We start from the raw sequence: 10,258 nt of genomic DNA, 5'->3' as shown, positions 1-10,258 counted from the left end.
GGGGTGGAATTAGAAACAATAAAAAGTTATTAAATTACACTTTACAATAAGGTCCCATTAGTTAACATTAATGCATTTGTTACAGTATTAATACAGTTTGTATTAAAAATACAACTTTTGATTCAATAAATCAATCAATGAAAGGTTTATTGGAGTATGTTTTACAAGACTCATGTTAACTAATATAGTTAACTAACATGAACATGAAGAGAAGTCCATAAGATAGAAATAATTTACTTATTCATAATATTCATAGGAGACACTATTCAAAGAATTAACTTAATGTAAATGTTAATTGTACTGTAAATTGCAACATATCAGCTAGAAATATCTGCATGAATCTCAGCTGGATTTCTGATATGTTGGTGTATGTCTTTCTATCCGGGTCAGAGTTTTATTTGTAAACCAGTCCAGCTGGTCCTGTGAGGAATTACATGCTACTTTCTCAGTTTGGAAGGCGAACCATAAAGACCATAAACAGCAAACAATCAATTACGAAGCTCCACAGAAACAGCAACTTCGGCGTAATGAAAATCACGCATTGAACCCTGATACACATCAAACGTCTCGGTTACGTATGTAACCCTAATTACCTGAAGGAGGGAACGGAGACGTTACGTCAGCAGTGACTGACGAATTGGGATCTCACCAGAGAGCTCAATCACCTTCGAGTGTTAACAAAACAAGCCATTGAATGTTGGTGTGCGAGCTTTGCATCGCGCAGACGCGCACCCTGCCTCTCAGCGCGGGTATATAAGGAGAGCGCGTGCAGTCGCACATTCAGTTTTCGCTGAGGAGCCGAGACGGTGTGCCTCAGCCGTACAGCGGTAGTATTGCAACTGTGGCGACGGGACGTAACGTCTCCGTTCCCTCCTTCAGGGAACGAGGGTTACATACGTAACCGAGATGTTCCCTTTCAGTCAGTCACGTTTGACGTTACGTCAGCAGTGACTGACGAATTGGGATCCCTATGAAAATACCACTATTGCTGACCCCCTCCAGTGCTCTGCGAAAGCCGGCAAGTCCCCCCATGCCAGTTGGGGTGGAAGATAGGACAGGGCTTAGGCAGAGGTGTCCGCCACTGCTGTTCCTTACAGTGGGATATTGGATAACACTGGGAAAGCGTACACAAGCAGGGGAATGCTACGGAAGCCACATCCTGCATATAGGAGGTATTATGTGGAAATTACACATATGGACTGCCCATAGGGCAGTGCTAAATATGGAAAGTCCCTGTGGTAGAGTCAGCCAGCCTGCGGTGAGATCAATATGCAGAAGAGACGGCAGGGAAATCTCTGTCAGGGAAAGACACGGGCTCACTGTGGAAGAATACACATGTGGGATCACCCGAAGGGCGAATCACTACACACGCGCACCTAGCCCAGCACAAGGACTGACCTTGGGCATACACACGAGTGCTGGACCTGGCGTCTGGCACTCCACCACGCCTGACCGCCGAGGGTGCGGAAGGAACTTCAACAGGGTTCACCAAAAGGCAAACTGAACTGAGGCACACATATCTGGTCCATAGAGGGGAATGGCGCGGCAAGCGTGATCGACACAGAGCGGGTCCGGTGTTACTGACCATCTTCTGAGGCAAGTACACGAGAGGACATAGGCTCTACATGGAGATTATAGAATCTCGCAAATGTGTTAGGTGTCGTCCAGCCGGCAGCTCTACAGATGTCTGCTATCGAGGTGCCCTGCGCCAATGCCCAAGAAGATGCCACACCTCTCGTAGAGTGTGCTATATATAGAGGCTATAACCTCCACTATCCAGTGGGCAAGTCTTTGTTTGGAGACAGCCTTTCCACTTTCAACAGATTCCAATTCAGCGCGTAAGCGTGTCTTGTAGAGGGAGGTCTAGCAGCTCTAGAAGTGATGGTGTTTACTATGGCTGGAGGTAGACCACCTAGAACCTGCGCGTCCCGTCCAGAGACCACACATGGAGGTTCCACAGGTCTGGGCACAGGTGCCGGAGAGTGCCCCCTCTCTGAGAAAGGATATCCTTCCTCAGAGGAATACGCTAAGGAGGGGCTGTCGCGAGGAGCATCAGGGAACTAAATCCGATTGGGCCAGTATGGCGCTACTAAGAGGACTTGCTCCACATCCTCCCTGACCTTGCACAGTGTCTGTGCAAAGTCTGGCAGCAGGACAGGGTGACTGAGACCTGGTGAGTGCCGCGTTGCCATGCCCATCTCAGACTCGGTCGTGAAGCCAACGCTGAAGCGGTCTCGGTCGTGAAGCCAGTGCTGAAGCGGTCTCATATGAAGCAATCCGAGCGGCGTGCCCGCGGCAGTGGATGCCATATGCCCCAGGAGCCTCTGAAACTGTTTCAGAGGGACCGCCTTCCTGCGCTGAAATGACTCCAGGCAGTTTCATCATCAACTGGGTATGCTCTACTGAGAGGCGTGCTGTTAGATTGACCGAATCCAACTCCATACCGAGAAAAGACGATCCTCTGCACAGGGGAGAGTTTTCCCTTTTCCCAGTTGACCCGAAGCCCCAACTGGCTGAGGTGGCTGAGTACCACGTCCCTGTGTTCGCACAACTGTGCTCGAGACTGGGCCAGTATGAGCCAGTCGTCGAGGTAGTTGAGAATGCGAATGTTTCCCTCAACGGAACGAGGGCTGCCTCCATGACTTTGGTGAAGACGCGAGGGACAGCCCGAAGGGGAGGACCTTGTACTAATATGCTCACCCCTCGAACGCGAAGTGGAGAAACGGCCTGTGGCGAGGGAGGATCGAGACATGAAAGTACACGTCTTCAGGTCGATCGCTGCGAACCAATTGTGTGGAGGAACACATTGAAATATGCGTTTCTGCATCCTGGGGCAGGATGTGCTTAATTGCGTCCGTCTGCTCCTGTGCGCCAACATTCATTGGCTTGTTTTGTTAACAATCGAAAGTGATCCCAATTCGTCAGTCACTGCTGATGTAACGTCGAACGTTACTGACTGAAAGGGACTGCAGGCTGCTGAACAAACAGTGCTTCTCAAACACTCAGTCCACAAATATTGCCTTCCAGCCACCGCATACTGTATATTCAATTAAAATGCTATGAATACAACATAAACATCTTCCAAGTCAATAGTACAAATAGAGCTGAGAGGCTGCATTAGCTTGCACAGTCTTTCAGGAAAGTATAGAAATATGATCTCAGAGGTGTGGAAGTGCAGAATTTGCCAGGGAAAGTTTTAATATAACATCTGTTTCCTATAATAAAACACGATAGAGGCCAGCTCAAATCAAGCCTCCCAAACTGTTAACAAACATAGAGATGTTTTTGTTTTTGCCAAAATTTAACCTCTACGGACTGATCGACTCGCGTGCATGTTTAAAACTGTTTGACTAAGGTGGTGCCAAAATATAAGAAGGATATCAAATGTTTGTGCTGTTTCTTTTTATCTGTATGGATGATAAACACTAGATAGTAAATCTGACGAATCATAGCGTGGTCAGGGTCCCATGAACTTGTTTGGCTGAATAAAAAGAGGTTCCATTGCAAATGATACCGGTCTTGTCAAATATTGATTTTATTTGTAAAATTAGCTGTAAATAATATGATCAATTAGTAACATATGTTTTTCCATTACTTAAATGCATCAAAATTGTTTAGCCAATTTCAACTTTATTTTTCAAGTTCAAGCACAAAATTCAACTCAAATTAATTTATTTAAGGTTAAATGGCTTGTGCAGCCAATTTGATTACACTGTTGATTACATTGTCATTTTTAAGTTGAAGTAGGTAACCTGTAATTGTTAACCTAATTTAACCCACATAAAATACTTTTGGTGGTATAAATAAATGTATTTAGGTTGATTCAGCAGTATTAAGTAATATTTTTGACTTGAATAAATCTATTTAATTTAGGGTATTGTTTTTACATGACAACAATGGACTAAAAACGGAAAAGGTTTTCCTTTGCGTTTTTGAGAAGTTTTATGTACACAGATCTGCAAAATGACTTAAAATGCTGTATTATTCATGCCAGGACAGTAGTTGGCGATGTCACTCTGTTAAAGAAACACTACATGCCTGTGCACATACGCATTCCTATAGTCAGAACATGTAACGTGTAATATTTTCTTTTGTTTAAGTTAATGTAGGTTTTTAATAATAACTGATATTGTAACTACAATAATAATGGCTTGTATCCAAAACATGAATGATACAGAATGCAGCTTAAAGATTTCCAAATGATGTCTTTTAATTCTGTTTATGTTTAAGTAGACACTTAATCCCGGTTAAGTGGACCTGGGTTAAGTGTCTACTAAAGTTAGTGAAAAGAATGCTTTTATTATGCATATGTTTAAAGATACGGATGTACTTCCAAACTGTTGCAGAAAAAGTAGAAATATTTGGAAGGAGATAAGAACATAGCAAAACAATATTTGAACAATATGCTTTCTTCTTTAAACCTTTCTTTCTTGTTTCTGGTCATATATTCACTTACAAAAAAGACATTTTCTAGCCATTCTTTGACTGCTTCATATAAAGATACACATTTGCTCTCTTTCCAGGCACAGATGGCTTTAGCAGAGCTATTAAATATGTCATTCTTTGGGATTCCACGCTTATAATAATGTGGATAAAGTTACAGGTGTTTCCCTTTAGTTTAGTTTTGCTCAAAAAAAGTATTCAATACAAATTTTACAATATTGTTTATTTGAGTCTGTCTCAGAATGGCAAGAGTGTGTAGAAATGATCAACACAAATCATTCATTTGTCCTATTTAATTATGATTTTCTCTAAGCATATGTTCTTAAAATGAGGTTTTCTTGCTGTATTCATATTATGGTGATAATATCAAATATATAAGAAATAAATCTGTAGAAAAACCGAAAAGTTACATTGTAAAAAAAAAAAAAAGATTTTTCAAAATACAACAAAAATTACGTTTTACAAGAAAATACCATTTTTAGTTTTTCTTAGTTGTCATTGTAATTATTAGTGAAATTTCTGAGTGGAATTTGTTTCAAAGTAAATCCTACAGCAATTTCTTTTTCCCCCCCAGTGTAATGGTCATTTCCTCCAAAATAGCATAATGTTCAGGACTAGAGGGGACCAAATGTAATCACTTATGAATAAAGCATTTAAAAACCCATTTTGATCAACCAGTAATCTAAATATTGGGTCTAAAGCGGTTTTGACCCTGGTTGCTGCAGCTACTGTTACTACAATACAACTATAACATAGTATTAGCTTCTGTCATCAGAAAAAAAAAAAATCCCTTAAGTGATAATTTGATTTAGACATACCAAAATAAATGCCTAAAAATCCATCTGTTCATTATGTTTATTTCACATTATTAGCATTATATTTATTAATAAAACAGCATTTGACTCACAAATGATATATTTAAGATATCCTTAATGTGTTTGGTACATTTCAATTCAAATATTTGAGCCTAAATATAGCTATTCATGTCCACGGCAATATTTTGCTTTCATTTACTCACTTCATAAAGTAACATTTTCTTGCAGTATGAAAATGAGTGCACTATTTGAATTACATTTTAATTCACTATGAACAGTAACTGCTATGACATTCAGAACCGTGTTTTTTCTGTGGATTGTGAGGTGTGAAGGAGTGTGTCATGTTTGTTTATGATGTTAGCTGTATTGCAAATGTCACGTACGCCTATTGTAAACATTTGGTTACGCCCTTCTGCGTCAAGCAACACCTGCTCCGGTCCACTCCTCCACTCAGTGCTTTTCTACACATAAACCCAGGTGACATTTAGTGTGGTGCTGTGGAGTGACTCACTCTGTGTCTGTTGTCTCTGTGGAAACCTCTGAGAGTGCGAGACGGCCCATGATCCTCCTCCAGCATGCAGAAATTACCTTATTAAAGCAGCTGCGCTCATGTCTGATCGATGACCGTTGATAAAGAGGAAAACCAACAACAGTGTTTCATTTCATTCTCATTATTGCAAGCATCACCTACTGTTGCTCATACTTAGGGTTAGTGGTTTGAACAGAACCTTAGCTTTAAGTATTAGACATTTGAGTGCATAATCGCCAAGCACTTGCTTCACAGTGAATGAATGATTCCTCATTGTAGTTGGAAAGATGTTTGATATTAAACTGCAAAAAAATTTTTTTTGTATTTTGTCTTGTTTACCAGTAAATAAATATCTAAAAATTCTTAAATCAATAGGGGCGTTTACCCAGCAAAACGGAAAACTTTTTATGCATTTTGGCCATTAATTTACACAACAATGGAATTTTGGGGACCTGAAAATGCAAACTTTGTAATGCAAAGTTTAATGCAAAAATTGTTTTCCCGTTTCCTTTGATTAAGTTTATTTTTGCAGTATATTCTAAGTAACCTAACTTATGTATTCATTCATTCATTCCTAGTGGACCACAAAAAAGATTGAAATGCATTCAAACTGAAGGAGGATATTTCCTGTGATCACTTGTTTTCAGTTTGAGAACAAGACACTGCAGTTACTTCATCAGTGTGTTACTGCAAATAGATAAGTCTCAGAATTGGCCTTTGTTGCTGTGTGGGACACATTAAATGGGTTTGGTCAGATGCTTTTCTGATTCCCCTGAATGTGAATGAGTGATCGGCTAACAAAATACATATTTTACACCTTTTACACCTGTATCTGATACTTACCCATTAGGAACCCAAGACTCAGGAGGGTCATTTCTTTCTTTCTTTCTTTCGTCATTCATATATTCATTTATTTCTGGAATACTAAAGATGTAGTGATGTGTTTTGTGTCACAAACTGTTCAGATCAGACTGATATGATCAGAAATCTTGCTGAAAACTTCAGAGTGGCAGCGGCTCCACACGAACAGCACAAGCTTTTTATGACACATTTTGCTCCTATCTCTGGTTCTTCTTCTGCTTTTTTGCAATAATAGTAACTACAATACTTCCTCCACATTACTGTACCTCAACCGCGACTGGGTGGGCCAAGTTTCTGAAAAACCAATAGAGGTCATGTGAACATGTTTCAGGGTCTGACATCAGAAATGCAAAGCTTTCTGAATGAGCTGTTTTAATAATTAGTTTTTCTGGGCAGAAGACATAAAAGTTACAGTATGTTGTCAAAGTAGAAAGAACTCTTAATCTTAAAAGATTAAGAAAACTTCAATTCTGTTACCTCTTTATATGATAGAGCAGTGTCTGAGCAGCAAATATTTCTCTAGGAGCCCTAATGACAGATTCCATTAGCTCCATGTCTCATCTGTCTCTGGGTTTACCCTACTTTCCTATTGCCCTGCATGTATGAGTGATAATCTCTGCAGCAGCTAGTGACTAAATGCAAACCTGCTAACTCTAATGACTGTAATCCAACAGACAAAGGGATCACCTTCCTAGACTCCACCCAGTCTGTTTGAAATGCTGAACAACAGTTACATGCACAACAATGAGAACAATCAAAGCAAACCTGAGACACACATTCTTTGTCGTCTCACAGCACCACACCTCTCTCAAAAGCTCATCTTACCTTCATTTCTTTTTATATTAATAGCATTTATTTTCCACAGGAGGCACACATATATATATATATATTTTTTTTTTTTAATACAGTATGTGCCTAACATTTTCATGTTGTGTGTGAGATGTGTGTGATGGGAACAGTTTTTGTTGGAAACGGAACTGCTGAAATTGGAGTCCCCCAGGGTTCAATGTTTGGACCTTTCATGTTCATTCCTACTAGGCCAAAATGATGAAAACACCAAATAACTATGCAAATGGAACCCAAATCTAATTACCTAGTTGTGTCATCAAGCATTTCCAGGCCCTGTTTCTCCTGGCATGAAGTGCCATCCACTAGTAACACTGATTAGATAAACAGCTGGATATGACACTTCAGTTATTTTATTTAAAATTTATGTCCATTTAATTCTACTGTTTGTTTGGCTATTTGTCACAATCCATGTTTAAAGTTGGATCCATTTTGTTCTAATTAATTGTTATATTCTTAAATTATTTTAAAACCCTACAGAGGACAAATGGTTTGAAGAATGGTTGGCTTTAAAAACTGATTTTGTTTTGCTTTCTCTACAAGATATCATGCCGATGTAGAGAGCTTTGAATTACCATCATGTATAAAATGTGCCATATAAATAAACCTGCCCTGCCTAGACATTGTCATTTCCATACAAAGATGCATATTATGGAAATTATAATAGTTTATCTCTAAATACTATTGGTTGCAATCTGGTAAACCTCAAATGTACAGAAATACTCAAAAAAAAAGTGTATTTCTTTCTTAAATCTTTTGAACCTCCTGGTACACATTGGCTACTCTGCTAAACTGATTTATTTACATTGCTGAATGTTGACATAAATACACATTGTGTTTATGTCATATGTCATATGCCATTGTCTTGTTGTGTTTGAATGGTCCAGACTTTCATTATCAATTCTATATACTGCTCAAAAGTTTTGGGTCAGTAAAATGTTTTGTTTTGTTTTGAAATAAATTAATCCTTTTATTCAGCAAGGATGCACTACTTTCATCAAAAGTGACAGTAAAGACCTCAAATAACTTTCTGTTTCTAATAAACATTTCAATTTATTCTTTGCATTCATCAAAGAATCCTGAAAAAATCAAATGCCTCATGGTTTCCACAAAAATATGAAGCAGCACAACTGTTTTTGGTAACACTTTAGTTTAGGAACAGGTTCTCACTATTAACTAGCTGCTTATTAGCATGCACGTTACTAGCATATTGGCTGTTTATTAGTACTTATAAAGCACATATTCATGCCTTATTCTGCATGAACATATTCTACATTCTTAATCCAACCCCAGACCTAAACCTTACTCACTATTAATAAGCAGTAATTAGGAGTTTATTAAGGCAAACGTTAAGTTACGTTAATAGTGAGAACTGGACCTTAGAATGAAGTGTACACTGTTTTCAACATTGTTAATAACCTGAAATGTATCTTGAGCAGAAAATCAGTATATTAGAATGATTTCTGAAGGATCATATGACACTAAAGACTGGAGTAATGATGCTGAAAATTCAGCTTTGATCACAGGAATAAATTAAATTTTACAGTATATTCAGATAGAAAATAGTTATTTTAAATTGTAATAATATTTCACAATATTACAGTTTTTACTGTATTTTTTAATCAAATAAATGCAGCAGAAGAGACTTTTTTTCAAACTTTAAAAATCTCACTGACCCTATAAACTTTTACATATCTGTGTATTTGTATGTATATATGTGTATATTACTGTAAGGGTGTGCTTTAAGAAGTGAGTTTGTTTTGACGAGGCTGATGGTGAATTGGTGTGGCGTCAGCAGTCGGCAGCAGGCCGTGAGTTGTTGGATTTGGAGGTAATTCCTCGGCAGGAACACTGGAACGAGGGCTTTGCTCAGGGAAACAGTGTCACTTTCCTTCAGCATTTCTCCAATTCCATAAATCTCTTCATCTGGAAAAAATGCCTCACGGAAACGAAAGGAAAAAGGTCCCATGGAATAGCCGGCGGCTCTCCAGTCCACGGTTGGAAAACGCATTAGGCGACGGAGGGAACGTCTTTGACGACTCTGACAGTACTCACTATACTATACCTACCAGTCAAGAACAGAGAAATAACTCACATCACTCCAAGACTGCCAGAGTTTCTGCTGGGCTCTGATTTAAAAAATAAACTCAACAAATGGCTCGTGATTTCACATGTTCTCTCCTGTGGCTGCTCAGGATCGTAAAGAAGATCAGAAGTCTGCAGCTCTGATCCAAACCTCAGCTACCTAGAGAGCATCCAAACTGCGTCAGGCGCTCTTTGATGTGAAGACTGATCAAAACGATGAAGATAAGGCATTTTGGCCAAATTTAAAGGCAGAATTGCATGTATCCTCCACACACAAGTCCATCCCTGAATGTCTTGCAAAAAACTAACTGGAAAAAAACTGGGAAAAAAATGATCTTGGATAGAAGAGGGAGTCTTCAGATTCATTTGAAACTAAAATTATTAAAAAATTGTTACTTGAAATAAAATAAATGTTAACTGAAACACAATCATTTAAAATAAACATTACATGTATTTTATTTCTGGCAACTGGGAACATTTCTTTTTTATTTAGTTTAAATTGATGCACTAAAATTACAATCTAAAACTGAAATAAAAATCGATAGATAGATAGATAGATAGATAGATAGATAGATAGATAGATAGATAGATAGATAGATAGATAGATAGATAGATAGATAGATAGATAGATAGATAGATAGATAGATAGATAGATAGATAGATAGATAGATAGATAGAT

The sequence above is a fragment of the Sinocyclocheilus anshuiensis genome, unplaced genomic scaffold (assembly GCF_001515605.1).
Source record: "Sinocyclocheilus anshuiensis isolate Anshui unplaced genomic scaffold, SAMN03320099.WGS_v1.1 scaffold737, whole genome shotgun sequence".
NCBI lineage: Eukaryota > Metazoa > Chordata > Actinopteri > Cypriniformes > Cyprinidae > Sinocyclocheilus > Sinocyclocheilus anshuiensis.
Note: the sequence above shows the minus strand (reverse complement) of the source record.